General features: G+C 45.5%; 1 protein-coding gene across 2 annotated transcripts in view; it reads left to right on the top strand.

Annotated features, from left to right (window-relative positions):
* The first annotated feature begins 2204 nt into the window (after positions 1 to 2204).
* PPFIA2 (PTPRF interacting protein alpha 2) overlaps positions 2205 to 27653 on the top strand; it is a 2558488-nt gene continuing 2533039 nt past the window's right edge. Inside the window, exon 1 of one of the 2 annotated variants that reach the window (XM_069629312.1) lies at positions 2205 to 2462. The gene's annotated coding sequence lies outside the window, so the exon portion shown is untranslated. The remainder of the gene's footprint in view (positions 2463 to 27653) is intronic. The other variant, XM_069629311.1, reaches the window with a different exon arrangement.

Below are 27653 nucleotides of genomic sequence, written 5' to 3'. Positions count from 1 at the left end.
TGATTGGCTAGGAGGCTGTCCTGCCAGGACAACCACCCTGCTGTGTGATTGACAGCCAGGTTGTATGAATAGGGGAAAACTGCTTCAAAGTAGTTCTCTGCGACTTGGAAGGCAGAGTACCCACTGGAACAAGGGAAACAATGAGGAGCTGAAAGAAGAGGACTGCTGCAACTGCTGGATATCCGATGAAGCCCTGCTGCAGGTCCGAATCACCCGAACCTCCGACAGGGAAGATCTGCAAGGAATCTTCTTCCCTTGAGCTTGGTGGCACCAACCAGCTCACCAAACACCAAACACTGGCCTCCCTCTCCTGGTCGAATTTGCTGTGCCTCGCTGCAGTGAATCGGATAGCCAGGACAAACGGAACCTGTTTGGGTTTTAAGGAGCACACCTTTTATTTGATGCTTTGCTCTGCTGCTGGCTTCTTCCCTGGGCAGTGCAGGACCCTCTAGTCTTCATCCTTCTTGTCACCATGACAGTTGCTCCAGGAACATGAGCCTGTAGGAACTGCCAGGAACAACTGCCTCAGCTACAGCATTCTTCTTCATTTAACGTACTGTGCAAATTTGGTCGTTCATTCTGTCCGACTGCGGTGAAAGTGTTTGAAATCTTTCGCCTCTCCGAAGGTTTGTCCTTCTCTACTCCTTTGAATAACTTTTCTTCCAATCAACTTCGTTTTGAACTCTTGGCAAAGACTTAACCGCAAACTTCTCTGAACTCTATGATCCTCTGCAAAGACTCTGAACCATTAACATTGGCCCAGGCCTATCGACTTGAATCCTAGTTGTAGTAAGCCTTTTCTATATTGCCCTGCCTATCACTTGTTGCTGCTGATTGATTGTTGATAACCTTGTCTTTTCTCCCTTTTAAATTACTGGAATGCCATTTTGCTCACACTTCATTTTGAGCCTAACTTGTCCGGAATTGATTGGGGGTCATTCTAGTGTGTTAAGATTGTGATTTTCTGCTGCTTTATATTAGTGAACTGTTTTATAACTGATGGTGTAAATAAATGTATATTCTTTTACTCAGAAACCTTGAGTCAGTGTTTGTTTGAACCATAGTAATTGCTGTCCTTTGTGTAACTATTGGTACTGCACACTTTACTCTTGAGATAAGTCTGGCTGCTCAGCCATCGCTACCACTTTACTGTGTAGTACAGGCTTATACCAAAGGTGAAATTATACTTACACTTGTAGTCTTAATTGTGCGTGGTGTTCCCAAAGGGTACTGCATATGATTCTGCCTAACACAGTAGAAATAAGAACCTTAACTAAATATGGACTACTTCTTACTAAACTGAGCCCCCTTACTTCTTTTGCCCCAACTTGATTGTACCGCTTAAGGCAATGCTCCTTACAGATAAACCCATGGCCCATATGTTTCCCTCTGATCTGTGTCTTACATTTTTATCTACACGCCCGCTCCCCCCAGTGCCTTCTTTCATTTCCATTATTGCCCTCCTGTGGGGTGCGCCTCCTCTCAAATTTCGACTTACTTTGAACATTGCTTTATTGGGCAAATAACTGCTCAATGCTTTACTTTCCCGACGAAACCCCCTTTCGTCTCATATTATATGAGCTGACACCCGTGCTGTGAAATGTTTTTGTTCTGCTGAGAGTCTTACATTGCAGAACACAACATTATTTGGTTCTGGATAATTTAAGACTGAAACAAATTATCTACTTCACTCTTGTCTCTTTTATATTCTTGCCCCTGAGCCCCACTAAAGCCCCTCCGCCCCCATGTTGGCAAGAATGCCAACTGAGGTAAAAGGTTAGGAAGTGCTTCGCCAAAGAGCACACGTGTTAGGCGTAGCGGAGGAAGCCGGGATCGTCGCCCACCTTTCTTTCTCACATAAACTGCATCTTGTCTAGCAGACCACGTTCCCGTCCCCGGCCCCCTCCCTTGTCTGGGTGAGAGCGATTCCCTTGGGGAAGACGCATCTGCTACTCGGGGTCACTCCCTGCCCAGGTACTGAATGGGCTCGCTGCGACACTTAGAGCTGCTCCAAAGGAAGCTCGGACTGGTAGCTCAGGCTTAGGTGGCACCGGGAATTCCAAGGGCCCGCACCTGAGTGCCGACAGGTTCAAGAAATGACTCCGCCCCCTTCTTGTACCGATCTTCGAGTCCAGAGGAAAAGGATGCTGGGGCTTTAAGAGCCGCCTCCCCTCCGCCGCTCCTAACAATGGTTTCTACCAGGCTCTGATTCCCAGAGCAAAAAAAAAAAAAAACAGGAATAAGTAGTACTATGCCATTTTACCGGCGGACGGTCCGGCTGAGATGCGGAGCTGCCGGCTCCCCCCTACACGAGTAGAGGGTCCCAGCCAGGTGTGATGGAGGGCCAGGGATGCAGCTGTGTGTGAGAGAGAGGATGAGCCCCGCGGCAGCCGCAGAAGCAGCCGGCGCAGGATGCAGCTATCCCTGATCCGCTGAAAGAGAAGCAGGACACCACAGGCTAGGTACTTACGGAACCGGCATTTCAAAGATGCAGAGTCCATGCACACCCTTAAGAAACCCCAATAAGGTCATTCTCGCGCACCCCTTTACTGCTCTCCACATCAGTCCGATGTACCCCTCCCCGTGCTCCCTGTCAGCAGCGCTCCTTTGGAGATGCAGTGTGCTTAGGTGTCTTGTGGGTTTTCACGAGCCGGCTCTAGGACCATATAATGGCATGTCTTTCAAACGGGCGTGCGTGCTATGTTGATACATTCCTAATTGCTGCCTTCAGGACCTGTACTACCGTCTGGGGCGTCCTTGGGAGGGAACGGGTTAAGCAGTAGGCGGAATATGCATGATGTAATGCAACCGAGACAATGGCACGGGTTTTCCTTATAGAATTGCTCGCGCCGGGTGCGCGCGGGGTGCCCGGGAGTCGAGCTGCGGTCACATGGAGGTGCACCCAGGCGCTGGAAGCGGTGCACTTTATTCCCGGAGCCGCCGCCGCTGCCCTCTGCACTTGCAAATATGTGGAGACAATAGGTTTTCTGAAGCGTCAGTGTCACCGAGGAGGGTGAGGTCATAGACGGCTCCTGGTCTAACCTCTCTCCAAGACAACGGCTTAATGCACATGTACAGGGAGGATGCCAAGGTTGTGGCACTGGCTACTGGAGGGTGAGGGCAGGTGGATTTAGGATGAAGGCGAAACGCGTCGCTGGGTGGATGAGCGCATCAGGCGACCATCCTTTCAGCCGTGCCTACAATATTTTACAGACTCAAGAAGTTTGCAAGGGCAGTCACCATGAACGTGTCCTGGCGGCTCAGTAAAGATAATTCTTCCAAAGACCCAGGCGCCTTCGATCTGTTCCATCCTCTGGCCACGTCAGAGCAGCTGTGGCGGACGCTGGTCCCAGGAGGAGCGTCACAAATCAGTGCGTCCAGTCCAGGAGCCGGGCAGGCTAAGTTTAGGCACTGGCAAGCAGGCGGCTCGCGGAGCTGGGCCAACGAGTGCGCTCCCATTCAGAAATTACCAGGACAGAGACAGGCTGTGTGAGGAGACAAGACGTCACTGCGCACCGATGGACCAGGACCTAGCCACGAAACGAAATGCCACTGCGCTGTGCAGTGTGAAGTGATGCCACACAGCACAACACAACACACCGACATGTCGGGTTGCGTGCTGTATGAATCGAAGGGCCGGAAACAGTGCAAACTGCATTATGTGATAATGTAAAGAATACCTCAGAAGGGGTCTTTGGGCGTATGGCATCGTTCTGTTGTGAACTAGCACCATTGGATGAATTGGATTTCGTAAATTGAAGGAATATTCAGATTGTGAGTGGCTAGCACGTGACTTGTTGCTCCGGACATATAGCGATCTTTCTCCAGTAAATCTGACTGCGCGCTATTTCGGGCGACGTGAAAGTGCTGTACCTTTTGCACCCAGTCGAATACCACGTTGGCAAGAAGCACGGTCTTCCCGGTTGGGTGTTGCACTAGTTGTGTTTGTGCCCGTCATCAACTAGCCCTACATGATTTAAAGAGTGTCAGACAGTAGATGTTAAGTAAGTGTGGTGTTTGGGAAGGGCAGCTGTGTGTGAACGCCATTCAGGTATGCCCACAGCTTCCGGCAGTCTGCTCTTCCCATTCGCCCACTGCCTCATCGCTGTTTTGGCGTACACGGGATGCGTCAGGTGCGCCGGCATTATCACGAAATGCTCGTTTAATTATACTTTCTAGTCGATGGCGATTGACACTGAGAGGCTGTCAGTCAGGGGTCTCTGATTTAGGAGGCTGTGCGCACCTCCATTGCCACATCAACGTGACAACATTCGCCTCACAGGTGACAGTGAGTAGTTTGAGGAAATGAGCCCACACGGCATGTGTCCTTCCAAAGCTCTTCATCTTCCTTTAATCGATGTCAGGCGCATTACCATGTGTGTTATGGTGTGTGAAGGTCCCCCTCTGGACGCGATGAAGCGTTGGCAGCCATTTCTATGCAAGTCTATGCAAAAAAGGACGAGCATACTCGTCCTTGGCACTTAAGGGGTTAAACAGCCAGGTTAGAGTTGGTATTTTCCAACGTGTCTCATTTCTCCAGCGGGTACTTCTCTCATCCCACATTATCTTCTGAGAACCCTATCCGTTTGGAAAGAGCAGAAAGCCAGCCTGAGCTTCTGCGTTACTTTGGGCCTGACCTCTAATGGGAAGTTGCCAGTGTTAATGAGCCTGGAGCCGGATGTAGCGGCGTTCATTGTTCTCCCACTGGTTGCACCTGTGTCCTTTCAACCCCTCCGACCCCATATGTATGCACTGTGTTTTGTTCCTCAAGCACCAGATGGATTACGTGTCCCATCCGTTGGCAGCGCCAGTAAACCTCAAACGTGTTCCATCTGCGTCCCAGATGGGTTCATTGCACCCCGGTTGGTTGCACCAGTATCATTTGAACCCCTCAGAGCCCAGATTGATGGATCAGTAGCCCCTTTTCTTTACTGTTAGATTTATACAGCACACGCTCACCCAAGGGCATCATGGCGCTAGGCAACACCAGAACCTAAAATAACAACGTTTTCAGGCAGCGCCGGAGTTGCAGATGGTTCTCAATACGCCGCTGATTCCCAGATTGACTAATTGAACCCCCATTGGTTGCATCAGTATCTGCTAAACCTCTCAGACCCCAGATTGATGAACCAGTATCTATTGCATTGCAGAGTGATGCACACGTATGAATCCCGCCCACCCCACATTGCACTGCTATTCATTGCACCCCAACAGGCTGCCGCAGCGTGGAAGTATGCACTAGTTTCAGTTTGAGACATCATTCATTTTTGCTAAGCAGGATGTACATATATTGCTTGCACCAACATTTCTTGAGCTACAGCAGAAAGCAGCACATTGTACTGTGCCCATGATGGATGCACCACCACGTACTGCTCCCCAGGGGGTTGCATCACATTTGCCCAGCACCCCAAGTAGGATGCACCTGTTTACACTGTTTGCCAGAGTGTTGCATAGACCTTTGTTATCCCCCATGCAGCAGGGGCTAGTATGCATGGCCCGAACAGAGCACACTACCATCTAGTGCCCCCCAGGAGGATGCACCATTATGCACTAGAGCTAAGTATTCCCCGACAAGCTGCTCTGATATGTGTCTTCTCTAGAGCAATGCACCTTTGTGTGCCAGTGTTGCTCGTCCCCTAGCTGACTGCAGAGCGTCTATTGTCCCACAGACTGTAAACGCCACCTTGTATTCATTGCATCGTAACAGTATTCGAAATCCTTTATTGCATCCAGGACAATTGACAAGTGATCACTGTTCCCTAGGAGAAGTCACCTTTGTTTATTTTCCCCCGGCCCAAAGCACCATTATTTCTTTTTTGTTATGACAGAGTATGTACTATAATTACATTGTCTGTAAATGCTATTTGACCAAAAAAGGTCCTCTTTTTTGTTTATGAGGGGCTTGTTGGTGAGGATAGGTACATGCAAATCTAGAATTCCAGAGAAGCTACCCACTCTTCTGCACAAGGGTGGGGACAGTATGGGTCTACCACAACTAACTACGTAAAGCTCATTAGACATTGCTGTTTTCTGAATGACACTGCCAATAGCTCTCTCACGCATGCCACTAACAACACACACATTATAACTGCTTTAAACTGTTGAATGCAGCTGATATGAAAATATGGTCTTTTGGTGTTTTGTACAATTTTGATATACTCTCAGAGTTTTGTACCAGGCATTTTGCCCTTTTAGTGCTTTTATTACATTTGATGAATCAAATTTGTTAAGATTGTGCCGGCTTTACCAAGTAAGTTGTGGTACACCCATACTGAACACACTATAACTGTCCCCGTGACTTGTGTGTAAGAGTGGGGTAGCTTCTGTGGAATTCTATAATTAAATTGACCAATAAGATACACCTGAATTCATCGTTCACTAGCAGGATGCACCTATATTATTGCCCCAGAAGAGTATTGAAAAAGGATAAAGCACCATTGTATACTGTCCTCAAAATAGAAGTGCAATCATTAATTCTTCCCAGTATCATTGTCCCAAAGCAGAATGGACTAATGGTCATTCTACCCAAACAAATACACTAATATTCATTGCTTCCCATTGAAAGACATACTACTATATATTGCAACCCTGTACTTGTAGAATGCCAAAGTATACATTGTTCCCTGTTGGCACATGCAAGCTGTTATTAGCCTCCTCTCCGCCAATTAGAATGTTCAGAATACAGCCAATAACTACCCATATTGACTGCATTCCAAACATTTCGATTCAGAAACAGACAGTCAAACAACAAAACGTGTTTCTCTGCATTCAAGAAACAGCAATCCAATTTCTGAGCAAGATTTCTTTGAACAAGACAATCCACTCCCAATGAACACACCAACTTTAAAGCTAAAACATGAAACAATGCTTTAACTTTAATAGAGAGAAATAGTTCAGTTTTACACTGCTCTCAATGCATGATTATTCCAAAACTGTTGCAGGTAAAATCAGCTTAAAATCAGAAGCTAACCCTAGAACGACAAGCGTGTCATTTAAATATTAAAAAGTAAAAACACATTTCATATACCAACGCGTATAATGCTATTACTGCTATGTGTGTATAGCCTTTTAGTCTGTGGGAGGGGTCATTATCGCTTGGGATAAGGACTCCTTTCCAACTTAGGATTCCAGTTATTACCCCACAATAAAGACCTCTCGCTCAGGCTGTAAGACTCTAGCATGAACTCTATCAATAAGACTCGATGCATTGGATGCCAGTAGACTGTCCAATGCATCGAGTCTTATTGATGGGTTCAGAGAGAGGGGCGCGCCCTCCCTGTGCGCTACACACATGTAAGTAACTTCTTCTCTCACAACTGAACTCTGACTGCACTGTGTTGGATGAGCATGGACCATCCCACTTGGGTGGGTGTGAGGAATCCACTTCCAGATCCCTGACCCACACTGCACCAGTCCCTGCATGCTATAATCACTTCACAGCCTACATCAGCAAATAATAGGTGCAAGAACAAGAGTCCATCACAAATACAGAGCACCCCTCCACCACATACATGCAATAATCGACATCCAAGTCAACATCCACCCAAATACCAGAATCTGGTCTGTTGCGTACTTGGGCCGTGCTGTGACTGCACTTTCTGACAATCATATAGCACTGCAAAGTCATACCACGAAAGCTGTGCACCATACAAAACACTCGTCACAATAATAATAATAATAATAATAATAATTTTGCATTTATATAGCGCTACAAACCCAGAGGCATCTGAGCGCTGCTTATTACTACTCACGGTGCTTGGTGCTCATTTATCGACCCCGGAAGGATGAAAGGCTGAGTTTGGCCCTGCCGGGATTCGATGCATCGGCAGGTTCTGCACAGATGTCAAAGTGAGCGCTCTACTCACTGTGCTATCTGACCGGCATACCACCATGACTTAGGAATTTGAAAAGAAGCATCACCTTGCAATTCAAAGGTTCATTACAATCAACCGTCATCCCTCCTACCAAGTAGCTTCTAGACCTCTGTGGGACATGTTTACACATCTCAGCAACCTCTGCTATTCCTGCACCATACCTGTTACCCCATGGTTGTGCCCCCTATGTATAGTTTGCCATTCCTGCACAGCTTGCTTTGCACTTTAGGAATCCTATTTATAGATAAATAAAAGATTATGCCCCTAGCCTCTTTTGCATAAACAATGCCCAGTGTCGTATTGTTGTTAGACCTGTAGAACATCCTTTTCTCTTGGACACTTTATTTTGCTGAGACGAGAGTACATATGTCTGCAGACACTGTGATGAAATGACATGGGTGAATAGCATTGAAATCACTTACTCAGTCCTCACACTGCCACAAACCAACAGTGATCCCAATCATAAAGGTAAAACAGACACAATAAAGAGATACATACCTCCTTTGCCTTTTGTGGTAACATGGGCTGAGGTAAGGCTATACCCTCAATAGTGGTCTGTATGGGATTCAGTAGCAACCCAAATAGCAAAGTATATCTGTCCAAAATAAAGGAATGTTTAATTATGGTTCTATAAAAAAATATATACTTTAAATACACAATCTGCAAGAAAACTAAACATAAAAATGCTGTACAAAACCCACCCCTATGGAAACAACAGAGGGTATGCAGAGATATAAGATGTAGCACTTTGAGTGGATAAATGGTGACCTAGCCAGTCTCTAGGGCCAGAAAATGCACCTGGGGCAGTTACCAGTCAATACCACCTTTCACGCGTGTTGGTGGTTCAACAAGGGTGAACTAAGCTTCTAGATGATGTTCATGCAGTTCAAATCGGTTTGAAGGCAGCTCGAGTGTAGTAATTGCGTTGTTCTAGATGGGGAGCTGTGTTGAGTAGGGGTCGAATTGAAGATTGTTGCAGTTCAAAGCAATGCTTGAAGAAAGGCTGATCATAACGGCCAATAGCATCAATTCAAAGGTGCAGTTTCTGGTCACTGGATGCACTGTTCTATGCGGACGGATCAATGACGCACTTGAGGAAATTCAGATCATGAGGGCCACCGGGGCCGATTTGATGGCGAAGATGCTGGAGACTGGATACATAGTTTGAGTTAGGCAGTTTGAGGAAGCATCAGATTGCCTAGGTTTGATGGGCCACCTGGGTCGGTTCGACTGGTGATGGAGATTGGCAGCGTAGATGCTGGCCTGTTGAGCGGTGGTTCGTAGGCAGCAGGTGCAATGAGGAACATTGGGTAAGAGCTGTGGCATCAATGTACTCAGCTAGTGCAGTGAAGTAGCAAACTGATACAAATTAGCATTTCAGCAGGTCGAAGAATGGGTAACTGCAAAAGGCAACACCAGAGGGTCCTGATGGTTTGATGTTTTCGAACAGGCTTGAATCAAGGCTCACAGTGGTGCCACGGTGGGAAATGCACACATTCTGGCTATCTTGGCTCTCCGATGCTTTGAGACTCTCTCAGGGGTCTCAGGGACAAGTGCGGTCCTTGTTCCCGGGCCCCCAATACAAAGGAGGCTGGTGCACACTTGCAGGCATCTCTCACCATAATTAGGTCCTGGGCAGCAGGATGACCATTAGAGATGCAGGTCTTGTTCCAGCAAAATGTCACTCCTATTTGACCTGGAAATGGTTATGGAATAGAGCTTGCCTTTGCCTTCGACACTCAGTCTTCACCTCACTGGTGGGGGGCTTTGGAAGGTCCACTCTCCCAACAGAGATCCAATACATTCTTCCATAGGTGATTGTTATGAAGTGAATTTGAGAAGGGCTGGGCTCCTCTTTTAAAGGTAAAGGTCTACAGGTGATTGCATATAATGAAACCTGCTTCAATGATCAAATCGCTGTTCTCGGATTAAATTGACTTTTTCTTCTGACATCACACCGAAAGTGTTTTTTGTTAAAGGAAGTAGAGGCTACATAAGGAAGAGAAAACAAGATGGGGGATCCTTACTCCAGCTGGTGTGAGCTCCTTCTGTCTACACTAATCCTGCCCCTTCGCATGTCAATACCACCAAATGCCCTTTTGTATACAACACCCTGTTGTGGGGCTAGTCCTTTTGTGAATGGTATGACCTTTGATTGCTGTTCCCAGGACAGTTTCCTGCAGAGTGGCTGTCTCACTGGAACAGCTGTTACCTGCCCCCACACAGGGTCAAAGAGAGGCAACCCCCAGTGCTTTAATTTTGCTGGCAGCAGCAAAAACAGCCTGGCTGGGGGGAATACACATAACCTTTCCACAGCCTTGCAGGGCTTATAGGGCTGAAACATGTGTGATATCAACTTGATGTGGTTTGGAAAATTATGAGAGATGCTAGCCACAATACCTACAACTTAGGTATGGCTTATATTTACACTTCACTGTGCTACCAGCATGGCAACTCTCAGAGTTATGTAGTTTTTGGAACAGAGGTGAATATTTTAAATGAAGGCCCTGTGCTGCAGGGACTTGGTTGCCACTGCAGCTGTCAAGAGGGTACCTGTGATCTGAACCTGCTCCGCGCCAGGGGCTGCAGGCCAGGCTACTTATTCAGCTAGGCACAAGTGTACACTAGGTTTTGGTATGGAGTTTGTGGAACGGGGGTCCCGTCCACAGACTAAACTCTCTGAGAGACCATTACCTGCATCATTTTATATTTACTACAAATAAGAAAAAACAGCAAGGATTGTACACCCATGCCAGATAGCAATCCTTCACAGAAATCCCTTGGAAAACTTCCAGTTACACCTAATCCTTTAGTTTATATTGCACTATATTACTAACCCGACATGTTCATGATGAGTGTGGCGTCGTACTTGCTCCATTAATTAATGATTTGATTTTCTATCCTTCAGTTCCCCAGGTCTCACCCAATGGCTACAATTATGGGTTTGTCCCAAGGGACATGACCTTTTCATCTCACATTCCCCGTCGTTTCCCCCTTATCCAATTCGCTGCCATACACTCTTTACTAAGCACAAACATAATTTTTTAAAAAAACCTTTCAAAATATCAGCTAAGGCAGGACACAACTTAGTCAGCTTGGTTGTTGGCTCTGGGACAATGTATACAATACCACATCTCATGTGGCTTCCGTAAATCAAACGCCCAAAGGACAACATCTAGATCCCACCATGCACCCCTCACTGTGCACTTGTACCTTAATTAATTATATAGAGTCATTTCTCACGAACACCTCCCCCCTAATCTGCCAGCTGCACGATCCCGCACATTCAAACAGAAATATGCATAGCTGGATCTTCCTGATCTACCAAAAATAGCTTCTACTTCTCCTTCTACTCAGTCCCTTCTCATTTCCCTTTTTCTCTTCCACAGACCTTATTATTTTACCTAATGCATGTGCAAAATACCTATTCTGGACAAGCCCAGTCCCGGGGGCCACTGTAGTGGTATCTGGTGCAGTAGAAATGTCTATTAAATTACATTGATTTGTAAAAATGTAGACGGTGCTCATACCAAACATATGCACGTTATTCACAATGTCTGATCTTGATTACAACTCAAACAAGTCACAATTAAGTCTATTTCACTCACTAAAAACTGACCAACACATGTTTCACACTAATTGGACACACACATTTAGGCCTAATATGCATGCCTATTCAGGGGGTGCATAGTTCCATGAACATAACAAATAATGAGTGAACCTATTTTTTTGTTGCAGAAGCCATAACCCAAGGATTGTCTAATACTCCACTTGTGTCTGTAAAGACATACGCCGATCTCTATTCCAAATACTTGTTTGGTCACCATTTTTATTTCTGTTTAGTTGGAGCTTCCTGTTATCTACTGCCCCTTGATAAGGTGGCATTGAGCTTTACTATTCACATAATACTGGTTGTCCAAGAAGTTTACCTGGGACTGTTTGTTCTGAATTTGTAATTAACATTCTGTCTGGATTAAGGAGTAGTGTATAACTTTTTAAATCTTGTGTTTAATTTAAGTAGAACCTGAACACCCTGGTCAATAAAACTCCATTTTAGTTTTATTGTATACACTATCTGTTCATGGTATTTGTCTAATTTGCCAATCTAAAATAAAAAGATATTTTTTGTTAAATTTTAAGATTGCTTCTACCTCATTGCCAATATTCACAGCAATATACATTAGGTTTGCGTGACTATCACTTCCCTTACCTATTGGTGGCAATATTTTCGTTTCACGTAATGCATTGGATCGATTTTGAACTCCTAATCCTGTTGGCTAAGGTTCAGTCCTATGTAACTTTGTTTCCTAAATACATAATGAAAAGGAATACTAATGTTGCCCTATTGGGTATTATAAATTGTTCACCAATATTGTTTTATCCTAAAATCTTGTAAAAACTATTTTTACTTATGTGTTACATTGGCAGATGTGCAGATGTTTTCAAATGTGGCTTGTTGACCGCATGCAATCTGGGATTTGAGAACAACAGGTGCCATTTGAGATTTCTATATATGCCTCTTCATGTTAGTAGACTTGTTGGACCGACTTCCCTCCCCTGTTTTTCACAGCATACGGCTGTTGTAAGGCAGTTGCCATATTGGTGGTAGAATGAAAGAAATAATAATGAAATAAGGACCGTTGATGGAATCTATCCATATCACTGGAAATAATGTCAGTTTTGGCTCCTTTGTTACCATGGTGAAAATGTAAATGTTTTGTCTCGTTCTAGACCTTCACAGAATAATGATCTATTCCAGCTCCTACAAGTAACCAAATTCAATTCCTAATTTGTAAACCCAACTAATATATTTTTTTGTATGGCCTACATCAATACATTAACACTCATGCATTCATATGGACTAAATGGTGTTACTATAACCCAAACATTCTTACTTCTGACTTTCACAAGAATACATGCTGTTCATGGTCCTTATTTAAACCTTACATATTCATCCAAAGATGATATTTCCTGTGCCTCCTGTTGCCGTCGAAGCCCCTTTGTATTGCCCCTTCTTTCCTGAAATTGAATTCTATCCATGCCAAAAAATGTAGACACTGTAGTTCTTCTCCTTTGTGTTCCTGCTTGGAGTGTGTGGCAACAGTGCCTTTTTTGTCCTTCAGTCCTATTTCCCTGCAATGTGCGGGCACTCTTATTCTTAATTGTGGTTTCATACTGCCAATGTAAAATTTACTGTATGTACATGCAATTGCATATAACATGTGCATACTTTCACGAGTGAGAAATTGCTGAATCATGATCATACCACCATATGCATTTTTGTATCCAGATAAGTTGTCCAGGCATGCTTATACACATTACACATCCACACTTGTGAATTCCTTTTGCTGGAGGTCCTAATAATGTACTTTCTTTCCCTTCAAGTGGTGATAAGTGACACTATAATTTATATGGTATGTGTTTCACTGTATACTACCCTTGAATTTTCTCCTACCAAAGGAGAAACTATTAGTTGGCGCAATGGGTGAGTGTTTGTAGGGTGACAGTTGGTCTGAGAGCTGACTGGGGTGTGCATGGTCCAGTGGCCTGTGCATGTAACTTGTCTACTTTAAGAATTAATGGGCCTACCCGTGGAACTGGAATAAAGATATTTGTGTACTAGCAGTGTCGTACTTCAATACGTGGAACCAGGCCTCATCATTTGGCTTCTTGTTGATGGAGCAGACACATGAACAAGGAAGATGTAGTGGGGGGAGAAGCAACATTGGTACAGCCACTGCCCACCTGGGTGTAACCATCCAGTTCTTTGTGAACCAATAATGGGCCTCATTACGGGTCAGGTGGTCCGGAATTAACAGTGGCGGTAAACCCGCCGCCACTGTTAATTCGGACCGCCCGATCTCGAGTCCTGCAGGTGGGAGGTGACGTTCCCGCCAGGTCTGACCTGGCGGGTTTAACACCGCCCGCCTGCAGGCGGACGTGGAAACATCAGCACCATCACGAGATGTTGCCGGTTTTTCCACTTCCCCATTCCCATTGGGACTCAATGGAAATGGGGATTTACCGAATTCCGCCTCTGGAATTCCCAGGACACCAGGGTCGTAATGCCCTGGTAATTCCGGGAATCACGGAGGCGGAATGGTAATACGAGTCCGGCGGTAACTGAGCCGGAAAAACCGGCTGGTTGCCGCCGGACTCGTAATGAGGCCCAATATGTTCCAATGATTTATCCCCAATGTATGTACCGCATGACTTTGTTGGCTATATTTCAAAAATAACTTATGCATGTTCTACAACTACATTTTAACTTTAAATCACCTGGTATGAAGCAATCTTTGTTTTCTTTTATTGGCCTTGTTTATGGCACATTCTATAGTGTCAATATTGTAACCCTTTTCGAGGAATATTTCCCTAATCTCTTCCTTTCCCTTGCTGTACTCAATTTCACTGGTGCAATTTCGATTAGCTGGTATACAGTCTCCTAGGGTATCATTATGGTAACTTGTTGTTAGGAGCATTGACTTTGCTTCTGTCTTCCTGTAGTATATTTTTATTTTAATGTCATTTTTGATGTGCATTTTCAGATCGAGAAATGCAATCGTAGAATTATGGTACATCGGTGTATAAGTTTTCCCAAAACTATCATTGTTTATATAATCGAAATAACCCAATAACTTGGTCTCTGTGCCTTGACCGATGGCAAAAAGTCCTGTATTTGTCTGACCCACTTTATTATTTTTAAACTCCATAGGTCAGTGCATGGGTGTTTCAATCGTGTCCCATAAATAAATTGGCCAGAGAAGGAGCTTATTTCAAGCCCATCACTACTCCTTCGAGATGTTGATTTAAGTCCACATTAAAAATAAATCTGTTGTTTTCAAAGGTACAAACAAAGAACATTGGCTCTCCTACGAAGTAGGTTGGCTGATCTTTTTGCATAACACATTGTCCTGCTGCTTGTGCTAATTCATGTTCAATTGAAGTGTTCATTGATACCACAGCAATCGCCACCAGCCAATATGTTATAGGCCAATGTATCTTTTCCAAATGCTTTTAGGCTATGCATTGTGTCTCTTTCATATGATTCATTATTTTCCCTCATTATTTGTTATTTTCATGTAAATATGCAATCCCTGAATGAGCACGCGCAGTAGGCCTACATGCGTTAGCCTAATTAGTGTGAAACACATGTTGAACAGGTTTTTAGTGACAGAAATAGCTCTAATTGCGACTAGTAACCGAGGTAATGGATGATTCCATGGACGAGGGCAAACAGGACTTTATTGTACATTCTCGTGCAGGGGCATACCACTTTCGGAATCAGTTTTTTGGTATACATTTGTTCAAGTGTTGTATACTAATATACTCTTTACACATAAATATCAACACAACTTGACATCCTTCTACGCATGAAAGAGCCTAGGGTGCGCTAGGGATGTCTGAATTTGGGAATGGTATTATTAAACGGTGTGGGTAGCTGTGAAACTGCACCATACCATGGACTTCCGTTTGATGGCAGATGGCCTATTTTATCTTTCTTATTGTTTTTTTGTTTCCTCCCTCCTTTAGAAGACTTGGACTATTGCACGTTATTTTAAAGGAGGAAACAATTAAAACGTTATTTTAACACTGGAATGCACAGAATTCATGTGTTGTTTATTGTAAAAAGCCCTCCTATCTTTATTCCAAATCACAGACACCACATGAACATTAAGCTAGATGCAGGCACAATGACTTTATATTCTATATTATGGAATGGGAGCAATGGAAACAGCTGAGAAGCAGACATCCAGTGGGAGTCCTGGGACAAACTGCTTTTAAACCTGTTGCTACCATGTTTATAACATGTATTGCTTCGTATGCATAGTCTAGGCAAGTGCCTACATGTAAGAGTTAATTTGGGCGATTTTGGCGATTGTATCCATTCACAAGTGTGAGATTTGGTAGTTTTACACAAGCTACCGAAATGGAGGGTGGTTTTCTACATATATGTGTTAGCATATACATATATACGTATGTTAGCCAGGCAGTGAGCTGCTTTTAGCGCTTTGAGAACCGAGCACTATAAATTTGAATGCATAGATGCTTGGGCACTTTTTAAGTTCTGAGATATGGAAATTTCAATTTTTTTTATGTTAAGGCCTAACAAAGAGCATACCACGTAGATAGATGGGGCAAGAGAAAAAGCACATGTCTGTAAAAAGATACCTCAAAAATGCAAAGGAAGAGCTATGCGTGGAAGTGTGAGCACGTTGCTAGCATTTGTCACACTTCATAGTGAACCCGGTTAACGAAAGACTGAAGCTCACAGAAAGGTCTAGGTGTGTTTTTTAAAAAGCTTGAGAACATGTCTGTTGGATTGAAGTTTTAGAAGACACGAGTCCTTTTGTGACAGCTTCAGCCCCTATTGGCCTTTCAGCCAACACATCTCTGCCTTCCTGCACACGTGACTTTTGGTTTTTACTTGATAAGTATTGGTCAATAATTTCTGGCATGCAAAGGAATTCTGGCCAAAATCCATGGCTGGCCAAAAGTGTCACCATCGCCGAGGACATAGTTGGCAGCTTTGTAAAGGCAGCTGGGCCGAAGCGTGTCCAGAGAACGGAGATGATCCAATGCCTCCCATGCAGGGGTCAGCGACTGGTGGGTGGGGTCAGGCTTCCCATCAATTTTCTTCACATCCACTTATAATCGAAGTTAGGTTGCTTACCATGTGCAGGATATTGCGTTCTGTGTTTAAAAACTTTGTATTCACTATGTGGTGTCCTCTTAGCAACAGGAAATGAAGACTGTAAATCCCTTAGCCAAAGGGGATAGATGGAGTCGCCCCCTAACGTGTCTATAGCCAGGTGTAGGTTTCTAGATGTTGGGTACCAGAAGAGAAAAGGAGAAGCCCACGAAATGAGCTTTTTGGAAAGAAAATCCCACAAGGGTGCGGACACAAGACCTCGAAAATGGCAATTTTGTGTCTCAAAGCTCAATTGGTTGGTGCACATTATGGAGCATGAGGCAAAAACAGTAGCAGTGGATTTTGTACCAGTTATAATGTATTTGGTCTCTGCTACATGTGAAGGGGCGGCCGCCACAAAGTACCTCGCTGACACGTAGGTCAAGTACAAGGGAGTTCGTTGAATCTTCCAATCAACTTAGGCTAGGGACTTCGGGAAATTCTTAGGGCTAAGCAGGTACTTGGGGAATTGGAGCTAGGACCGTCCTGTCCATCTCGACTTCCCCGGTCTTGCCCACCTCCCCAGCCCAGGCATATTTATCAGGAGTTAAGTTAGTACTAGTCAATAGTAACACATGTCAGTTTGTTTCCGACCTAGGCTTATAGTGATCTTTCCCTGATTCGGTGGCTGTCTCACTCCCTAGGTGTTGTCTGGGCTTTCACTTACCTAGCCTGCTTCGTAGTCTCAGGGCAGGTATGGATGGTGCCGCCTTCTGCCCGGTGTCACTCTCACACCCACTTATTCCTGACCCTTCACTATACTACTGCCTTCAGTTGTTCAATTCCCACCACATCACTCTCCCTCCGATCGCTCACTACTCCTTTCCACCTCTACCCTTTGATCTTCTTTTCTTTCTCCTGGTCTTACTATTGCTCGTATCGCCAACTACCCCTATACTTCTGTTTTCTTCTCTTCCCTCCTTCCTCTAACTCTACTTCCTTGACGCTTGCTATTCTTCTTCTTGCAATCTCCATCTCACTCTATGCTGATACTTAATCCTAGTCTCCCACGCACTGCCAACTCTCTCTTCCTAAATACATTCCATTTGGAGCCCATCACTCAGGCACCTCCAACTCTCCGAGGGTCAGGGGCTCCTCTATATGTAGAAAGTTGGGATGTGGGGGTAGATCTCTCTCCCCTGCGGGCGCCTCCTTCTGGAATGGCCTCCTGCCACTCCCAAACTTGAGCCGGACCACTTGAAGTTCCATAGGCAGTTCAAGACCTTCCTTTTCACTTCTCCTGTCTCTCTCTCTCTCCCCAGCTGACCTACCTGTCTGCTGTGCTGACTGGTTGCATGGCTGCCCTGAGAGCACAGGTAGAAGTGTATAAAAAGAAGTAGTGGAACTATGGTCCCTGCTGGCCTGTCCCTGCTCCCCACAAACCCCATCGCCATGCAATTCTGGAATAGTTTCCTTTTTAAAATAAAAGTATAGGAACAGTAAAAAAATGTTTGAAAAAGCAGAGGAGCACTGCTCACAACCGCCCCCGCCCACTTCGACCACTGCCTCAGAATCTCACTGGGTACCAGGCTCCTGCATGACCAGTATCCCCTGCAATGCCTCTGGGCCTACTGCGCATTTAGGGGCTGTATCTGGAACCCTACAGTCCCTGCCTCTTTGCACTTAACCAGAGCCGTGCTGCCCTGGCTGCACTTACTCAGAGCAATGCTGCAGTGATTGCACTTCCCCCTTACCACCCCTTTGCGCTCCCCCTGCACTTTGCGTATCACACTTGCATGACAATGACATAAGGTCTAGTAAGATCGTTTGCTTTGTCTTCCCTCCGTCTTCCCTCGCTTGTCTTGTCCCGCCTAGAAACACTTGTGTACAGGCGCGTTATAAATGACCTATTATATCATATTGTCTCATATTCTGTTGCTCCTACTATTTTGACTGCATACCTCTGCTATCCCCCTCTACTACTGCTTTACTGCTTCTTCTACTCACTAACACCTACTCCACTACCACTCACTAAGACTTAGTACTGTCCACTACTACCACCAACTACCACCTCCTAGTCCCACCACCACTCTGCTACTCCTAAAACTACTACCACTACCACCCTGCTACTCCCACCTACCTCTATTCCTGACACTCTCCACTGACTCACAAATCCTCCACAGACACCCCTCTATCCAATAGCTTCTGCAATCTGGTCACTTTCGTCTCTTCTTGTCTCTCGGTCGTCTTCCACCAACTCCTGTCCTCCCCCAACTAACCCACACTCAACCATTCTCACAACTATCCTTAAATACCTCAACCCCTCCCAGCATTGGCCACTTACCTTATCCAATAGCTCACCTTCCTTGAAGGGGTGTGTCAGGGGAAGGGCTTGGTGAGGACTGATATTTGCTGGTAAGCCCTGCCCACTTCACGCAGTCTGGCTGCATTCCTAACCTGGCACCTCTAATGGCTTACAGGACTTGAGCATGCCTGTCAGCCTCTCTGAGGCCTTTTAGCGATACAGGTCCCTTGTAGTATAGTGGAAGATAAAGTACACCGTGGGGGGTCTTGCACTTAATAGAAATAGCCCCTTTGGCGTGGTAGAGGACTCTGAGGCTCTGTACTGCGGCAGCTGGTGTTATTACAGCCGCAGCACCCCTTGATTCTCCTTTCCAGGGACGCGTCCCTTGGCGGGCCAGTGTCATGTTTTCCGCACACCGCGGAAGTGTTGACCGCTGCATCGCGGCTCTGGCGTCTTCCCTCCCAGCACTGCTCCTGATGCGGTGGAGTCCTTCATGGCCCAGCTGCCATCTTTCAGGTAAAGAGGCGTTGGAGTGGGTCAGCCCTCACTCTGGCACTCTTTGATAGGGCCTGAAAGCAGGCCCTGTCACATACATTATGTACAAACCAATGAGCCATTATCAAGCATGAGGACCACTTAGTTGGCACTGGATATTGGAAACATATTTTGGATTGGTCATATTGTATGCAGCCCGCGAGCTTAAAGGAACTATATTGAAGTCACCACAGAAGCCTGCTGATGCATGGCGGCTGCCTAAAGACGCTTACATCTGACTTCATGCGCTAGTTGAGCTAGTGTCTCACAATGCCATTCGTAAGTGGTACTGGACATTGAAGTCGTGCAAAAGATTGAATGGTTTTATATAGAGAAACTCAAAACCGCTTACAGCGTTGACCTAAGCATACGCATACCTGCTTACAACGCTGTACTCCATGTGAGGGGGAGATTCGAAGCAGCATAATCTGCTTTCACATTGTGTGTTTTTGAATACTTCATTTCAACGTGGATAATTCTTAAAACCTGTTGGGTCCCACTTTGGGGCTGCTTGCACCTAATTATGAAAACACATTATGTCCTAAAGTTCTATTATGGATAATGTATGCATCCTTGAAGTGTGTTTCCCCAGCGCTGCTGGAACAGTGAATGGGTCATAATGTGGACCACCCCCTGCTGCCATATGTATGCCTCTTTAGAAAATGTCTTGATTGTTATTGTGGAGTCGATCTCTGCAGGAGCGCTAGTTACCACTCGCTAATTATTAATGCTTGATCCTATATTACTGTAAAGGGAAAGGATTGAAGAAAGAGATGGGTGGCAGTGAGTACACTGATTCCCTCAAACTTCCCACAAAGTTTGAAAACCGGTCCAGAATGGATTGAAATTCGGAAAGGTATCTCGCGCTCAAGCCCCCAAATTAGAAATTCCACCAATATCAATGTAGCATATCACACCATTGGTTGGGCTTAAATTACAGGAAATTATTTCGGCCTTGATAACGACCAAGGGGTCGAAACACGTGTTGGCTGTATATGTATTGAAGAATAAACATCTACTACGCAATCAGATTCTTTAGATAATGTGGCTGTTCCAGCCCAGGGTTCTTGCATGTTCTTGCTTCACCCACCGAGCCTCACAGTGAACATTCTCTCTTTTTTTACAAGAAAAAAAATGTCATGTGTGTGTGTGTTTGTGTTTGTTACTCCATCGCTCCGTGACCATCATCTGAGCACTACGGGACTTTTGAAAACGAATGTCTTGTACTCTCTCAGCATATTTTTTCAGTTAATCCAATCAAATATATCAAAACAATAAAACGTATCAAAACTTGGATTTCGTGTGAGTCTAAAACTGGACTAAATCAGTGTCAAACTGTCCTTTGTGTAGTCCATTCATCATGAATTTAGAAACCCTATCGTGAAGAGCATTATGACCAATACAGGCCTTCTTGTCCATATATGTTGGCACTTAAAGGTCACTCGGTAAACGTGCAGAATATCTGACAGCTGAACTATTTCTAAAAAGGCCCCTGTTGAGCTGGTCTTTTCAAAAGTGGCAATTCTGAAGGCGTTTGCCATAATTATACATTTTGTGGTTGGAATTAAATCAGTCTGGCCAGACTTGAGGGAGAGCGTTTGATCACTTCCATGCGTGGCTCCACATGCAATTTGCCAGTTTTCATTATTCTGCAAATGTGTACGCCAGTGTTCACTGCCTCCCAGGAGAATGTGCAAGTATTCTGTGGTCCTGATCTGTACATACCTGTAGGAATTGTTTAGTAAAAGGCTCTGTAGTAATCTGCTTGCCAGGATAGTGAATACATGCATGAATGGAATGTCAGTGTGGAATATTAGTGGGAGCATTGGCTGAGTGTTTGTAGGGTGACAGTTGGTTTGTTAGCTGACTGGGGTGTGCTTGGTCCAGTGGCCTGTGAATGTAACTGGTCTACTTTAAGTATTAATGGACTTACCTCTGGAACTGTGATAAAGATAATTGCATACCAGCTGTGGGTCCAGTGTCGTACGTCAATGCATGGAACCAGGTCACATCATTTGGTCTCATGTTGATGGAGCAGACACAGGAACAAGGAAGCTGTAGTGGGGGCGTCGGGGGGAAATTCTGCCGGGGTCGGCCGGGCCATCCGCAGACCTCCGGGCAGGGAGGCCCCAACTCCTCCCGTATATCCCAAAAGAGATAGAGTATGAGACACACACAAGAAGCAAGGTGACTCTGCTGTTTATTAAACACAAACGGCAGGGATGGGTCAAGGATCATACGCGTCTGTCCTGACACACACACAATCGTGGGGCTCGCAGGCCCTTTTTACTGTAGTATGACGCGCTAATTGCGTCACTTTAGAGAGTTAACAAAAAAACCTATCGCCACTCTTAATTGGTTGCTCGAGTGGTAGGGTTAGTATAGCATACGTATAGAGAATAATATGAGTGGACAAGGGTTAGTCAGGTGATATATCTGGGTTGTCCCTACAATTAGATACATGAGAATTGTTACATGAAGACTCCTAATGATTGGTTAATGTTAATGGCGTCAGTGATAAGAGCCCCATGTTCTGATTGGTGCGCCCGTGAGCTTCCCAGCCTGGGACCATCGCTGTTCCCAGCTCTCGGTGTACCTGCAATTTGCAACAATGTTTCACTATGGGTACATGCAGACAATGTGAAGACTTATTCATGAGCTGGACGGCCGACTACTCCCACTGTCGCAGATGTCCATTGATCCTTTCAAGTGTATCTGCCTGTGTCTTGTAACGAGGGATCCAGACGCCTCCTTCCTCCTGGGCTTGGCATCTTGTCAGGTTCGGCTTGGTCACGTGAGGTGGGACCGTGTTTGAGGCGGAATTCTGCACAATTAATATTGTTTTTCCACTGTGTGCCTGGTTTAATTTGCAGGTGCGACTTTAATGTTGGTGCACGGCGTGCAAGGTTGCAACATCGTGCCCTTGATGGTCTGCTTTTGGAATGTGGGTTTGCAACATTACGACCTTGGCTGTCTGCTTTCGCCAGGCTCATTCTGCAGGATCAGCAACCTGACTCTTGTTCTGTTAACGTCCACGGGAGCTCTTGCTTGCGGCCTACTTAGGCCTGGTGTATAGGTGGAACCGTTTGGTGCACAGGCGCTTTAGGTTATAGTCTCATATTGTCTTATGACCAGTATCGTGTCTTCGTTATAATTCTCATTATGGCACCTAGGTTTAGAAGAAGCGTAAGCAAGCTCGTTAGATGAGTTCATGGTGCGTCTTGCGTTTCTGCATTTTGAGAGCCTATGTGGAAAATAATAAAGATGCACGTCCGTGAGTATGTCTGTCGCCTACGTCATAGCACTGAGTATATTCTTCGTGTAGATTGGTGCGGGAGTGTCCAGTGTGTATATTGGCACAGGTGTGCTATCCGTTGGCTAGGTCGTCATGGCATCTCTAACGACGTATAGGTTTTAGTCTAGTTGGTCCATGCCGCAGGCATCGGCATGGGCAGGGCGGGCTGCTGGGCAGGCAGATGGACACATCCTTATGTTCCTGTACCAAACTCTTCTCGTGGCGGGTGCTTGGGCCGTGAACCTTTAGGCCAGGCGTGAGAGGGGGAAGATGGGAGCCTGTTTTTCCATTCTCCCACTTCAGTCCCCCCTCCGGTCGACTTGTCGACCACAAACATATCCTTTTCGTTATCTTCTCTTACTCTCCATATTTTAGTTATTCCTCCTAAATGTCCATAATGGTTAACATGATCTTCAAATGACCAATACATATATTCACAGGTTCCTCCAGGAGTACAGTATACCCATTTCCCTATGTAACTCCTGGGGTTTCTTGGGTTCTCGACCTTCACCGATGGTGGATCCAGGTGGTTGGTGATGATCTGGTTGTGCAATTTCTCTCTCTCTTGTATGATTATGCCTGTGTGTTGGCCGTCATCTGCTGGCATCAGTGGGTGCATACCGACCATTTCAAGCAACTCGTCAGTGGTGCGTGCCTTCCGGGCTTTCCAAAATCTTATTATGATCAGTGTAGCTCCAGCCAAAATAATACAACCAACTATAATTTTCAGTCCATCTGACAGCCAAGATGGCATCCATGACCATAATAGCGAAAACCAGCTTTCATCCTTTTTCACACCTTTACTTTCATCCACCATTTTGGAGTGCAACTGGGCCAATTGTGAAACTGCTTCTGTCAGTGTACCGTTGTCAGCATCGTTGGCAGGAATGAATGTGCAGCATGATTGTCCTATCTTTGCGCAAACTCCTCCTTCCATGGCAGTGAGGAGGTCCAATACATATCTGTTCTGCAGTGCTACCATCCTTATTGCTCGCAGCTCCTCTTTTATCGCGTTGAATCCGTTTACTGTAGAATTGATGGTCATCATAAGTTCCCATCTAGTTATCTGGAGCCATTTTGCGTTTGCGTAAGCCTGTAGTCCCGGATGGATTATTGAGGAGAAGAACATTGCTGCTCTGCTGAATAGTCTATGTTCTGGCGGGATTGAAGTGAGTGCCGTTTCCGACCTTCCCCATAGGTAATTTCCTGTCGGAGGTTCTCCTTGTCTTTTCCGTCTATTTAGGACAGTATCATTGCCGCTGGTCCTGTTCCCTGGCTCCTCCTGAGGTGGTGCAGATCTCTTCTTTCTCTTGTCCCCTTCATCCATTTTGGGAAAGTTCGCCACATTCACATGCTTCTGGGGTACCACTAGCGATGGTACATTGATGTGCACCATCGTGCATACACCATTCCACAGAGGGGGCAGGGTGTGATATGCCTTTTCTCCACAGGCCCAGTAATGGTCCATTATCACTGCTGTTCCTGCTCCCCCCTCAGGTAACTCCATCACGCTTCCACAATTGGTGTTGTATCCTACGTCCACTTCTCCTTTATGTTGGTAGCATACTTTAGGCGCAGTCAGCGGCAGTATTGTTATCGGGTCTTCATCCGTTTCTATCCATGTGAGCATAGGCACGTATTTGATCCAAGTCGTCCAACATCTGTGGTTGTGTGCATCGATAGTTGAAATAGTTTCTTTTGTTACCATGTTGCTGCCAATCACTCCTATCTCCCATTTGTTGTCCAAGTACACTTTCCCCGTTATCGTCACCAGTGGCCTCTCCCAGCATCCTAGTTTACCAGGAACTTCAGTGGCGTACCAATCACATGATAAATACTGCAGTGTTACTTTCTTTGTTTCTCCTTTTGCAGGACCACTTGTTATGTATCTGAATGCTTCAGCATGTAAACTGCTCTTGTGGTAACTCAAATAAGTCTTGAGAAAGTTGTTTTCGTATGGGTATGAGTCTCGTGTTTTCCACGTCATATGCACCACTGTCCCTTGAAATCTTCCTTTCGTTTGGAACAGTGCCAAGTATATTATGCATCATGCTGTTTTTTCGTCTATTTCTGCGGCAACAAATGTTCGAGAAGCGCTCATGTCGTATGGTATTAATGAGCAAACGTAGCAGCTGTCTTCTGTTGTCTGCTTACCAATGCGGGTCATGTGTTGATACCATATGTTGTTTGAGACGTGTGCTGAATCTTGTATATAATTGTCAATACCTTTATTATCTGAGTATGTGCTGCGTTGAACTCTATTTTGCTTGTGCGCAATTTTACTAATATCACCTGACGTAGCACCTGTTGCAGCTGGGGATGGGGGTGTGTTAGGTTTGGGTACAGCAATAATATTGATAGCACAGCTGTACTGCCATACAGAGGCAGCTACGAACCCGGTGATTATCAAAATCCCTATTACTTTTATTACATATGCTAATTTCACCGGCATTTTGCTCTTACCTTGCTGCAGTCCGGCAGCGTATTCTTGCGACGTTAGAGTTGCCCGCCTGAAAATTCTCAAAATGCTGGTTATTAAATGTGAGTTGTTGTTTTTTAAGCTCTCCCTATCAAATAGTAATTCAGTGCCCAGGCGAAGAGCTGTTCCCACGCTAATCTAAGCGATCTATCTCTTAGCGCAGGCAAGTATGGGTGGAGGTGGGGCATCGAGTATTCTATGGCCAAAAGGAACGCTGTGTAGTAGACACGTACCCTTCTCCTTTTCAGGTACATTGGCCTTTTTATTTCATATACAAATTGGTGTGACAATTCTTCTGGGTAATTATCGTCTGAGGGTACCATCTACTCCTGGGCAGTGAATTTGTTAGTTATCTACTTTCTTAGCAGTACAATAATACGCGGTTCCTGCATGTGCGAGAGAAAAGAAAAGAGAGCATTCACGTGTTTACATGTGTATTTGTGTAAGGCAATGTCCTTCAGTTCAGTTACTACTGTAATGGGGACAGGGGTCAGTGGATGGTGGGCAGGGGGTTTTTGGGCTCAACTGGTGGACGTGGATTTTACTCTTTGAGCGTGTGATCATGGGGTGGGCTGTATGGGGATCACCCCTTTCTTCTTCAGTTATTGTCTCTGAGGAGTCTGGGAAGTGACAAGATATGGGAATACTTGGGCCGCTGGCTGTGGTAGAACTTTCTTCCTCCGTTGTCGATGTTGTTGCTGTTCTCTCAATGGACCTGTCGGTGGCGCTGGGGCGGGTCTGTAGTTTGTAGATCTTTACGTCGTGTAGGTGGTTCCAGGCACGCTTGTCCTGTAGCTTTACTGCTCTTGTTGATACCTCCTCTACCAGATGGGGGCCAGTAAAGCGTGGGCTGTTCCACTTCCTATTGAAGTTGTGAAGTAGTACGTGGTCACCTTTAGCAATCTTACACAGTCCTTCCTTTTCCAGTTCTTTATCCGCGTCTTCTTGTTGGCTTCTATTAGACCCGCCCCGTGTGCGCTCGAGCTGTTGAGACACAAACACTACACTAGTAATCAAAGAGGACACATATTGGTACATTTCATCACCAAGAACATTTGCTGTGCTTTCGTGGTCGGTAAATGCTCTTGACGTTGGCGTTAGGGGAAGGCGCATTTGACGTCCGGTAACCACCTCATGGGGAGTGAGGTGATGGTCGGACCCTGGCCTATTCCTTAGCTCAAATAGGGCTAATGGAAGACAATATAACCAACTCCTCTTTGTTGTTTGCTGTATCTTTGCAATTGCCTCCTTTAATAGGCCATTCAGGCGTTCACATTTACCGTTGGCCTGTGGGTGGTATGCACATGCAGCTTTATGTTTATGGTTCAGCAGTGATGTAATGTGCTGAAACATCTCGTTTGCGAAATGTGGGCCATTGTCTGACCTTAATACCTCGCACACTCCCCACCTGGGGAAGACCTCCCTCACTAGGAATTTAGCTGCTCTAAATGCATCTGGGTGTGAACAGGGCCCTGCCTCAATCCACCTAGAAAATGGGCATACTACTACAATCATATACCTATTTCCTTGACATATATTGATCATATCAACATAGTCAATATGGAGATGCCGGAAAGGTCCCTCTGGCCGGGGTATAGTACCTCTTATCATCTTTAGAGTGTGGCCGGCCGTAAACTGTTGACATGTGAGACAATTACTGATAAAATTTGACACATGCAAATTTAACTCGGGGCAGAACCAGTCTTCCCTAATTTGTGCTGCAATTACTTCCTTGCCCTTGTGGGCTGGATCATGTAGTTGGTTCCGGGCTGTTTCCAAAAGTTGCAATGGTATTACAGCCTTTCACCTTTGCCACCCTGGCGCCATAGTGCGTCGGTTGGTGACATTGTAGATCCTCTTTTTACCCATATTTCTTTTTCGGCCATTGGTGCAGCCGCTTGTAACTCCATAATCTGTGTGGCTGGGAGATGGGTGTACCCTTCTCTTATCAACATCTCCTTAGCCATTCCCCTCCCTCTCCCTCTCTGTGACTCTGGGGGGTTCCATATCTCACCAAAGTATGCAGCATACTTCGCATGTGCGTCCGCTGCTGCGTTTCCCTTCGAGACGTGGTCCTCACCATTGGTGTGTGCGGTGCATTTCACTAAAGCTAATTCTTGGGGGTCATTAATTACTTCAATTAGTTCAGTCAATAAGAGGGCATGTTGCACTGGAGTGCCATCAGCTCTCCTAAACCCTCTTCTTCTCCATTTCGACAGCCCTGAGTGGACAGTGGATGTAACATATGCGCTGTCGGAATATATGGTCACCCGTTTGTCAAAGCTTTCCTTCAACGCCAAGATCAGTGCGACCAGTTCAGCTGCTTGACCGGAGTAATGCTGTGGTAATTGTACACATTTCATTGCCACACACACCGGTACCTCCATTTTTACCACCGCAGCCCCAGTTCTCCTCACACCATCCCTCTGATCGATAGTTGATGACCCATCAATAAATAAGAGCTCACCCCCCTCTAGTGCGTTTTCCTCAACTTTTCTAGTACATGAGTACATTTCAGTTATTTGTGTACAGTCATG

This window comes from Ambystoma mexicanum, chromosome 12, assembly GCF_040938575.1.
Source record: "Ambystoma mexicanum isolate Mex_15411 chromosome 12, UKY_AmexF1_1, whole genome shotgun sequence".
Classification (NCBI taxonomy): domain Eukaryota; kingdom Metazoa; phylum Chordata; class Amphibia; order Caudata; family Ambystomatidae; genus Ambystoma; species Ambystoma mexicanum.
Note: the sequence above shows the minus strand (reverse complement) of the source record. Positions and strands in the feature narration are given on the sequence as shown.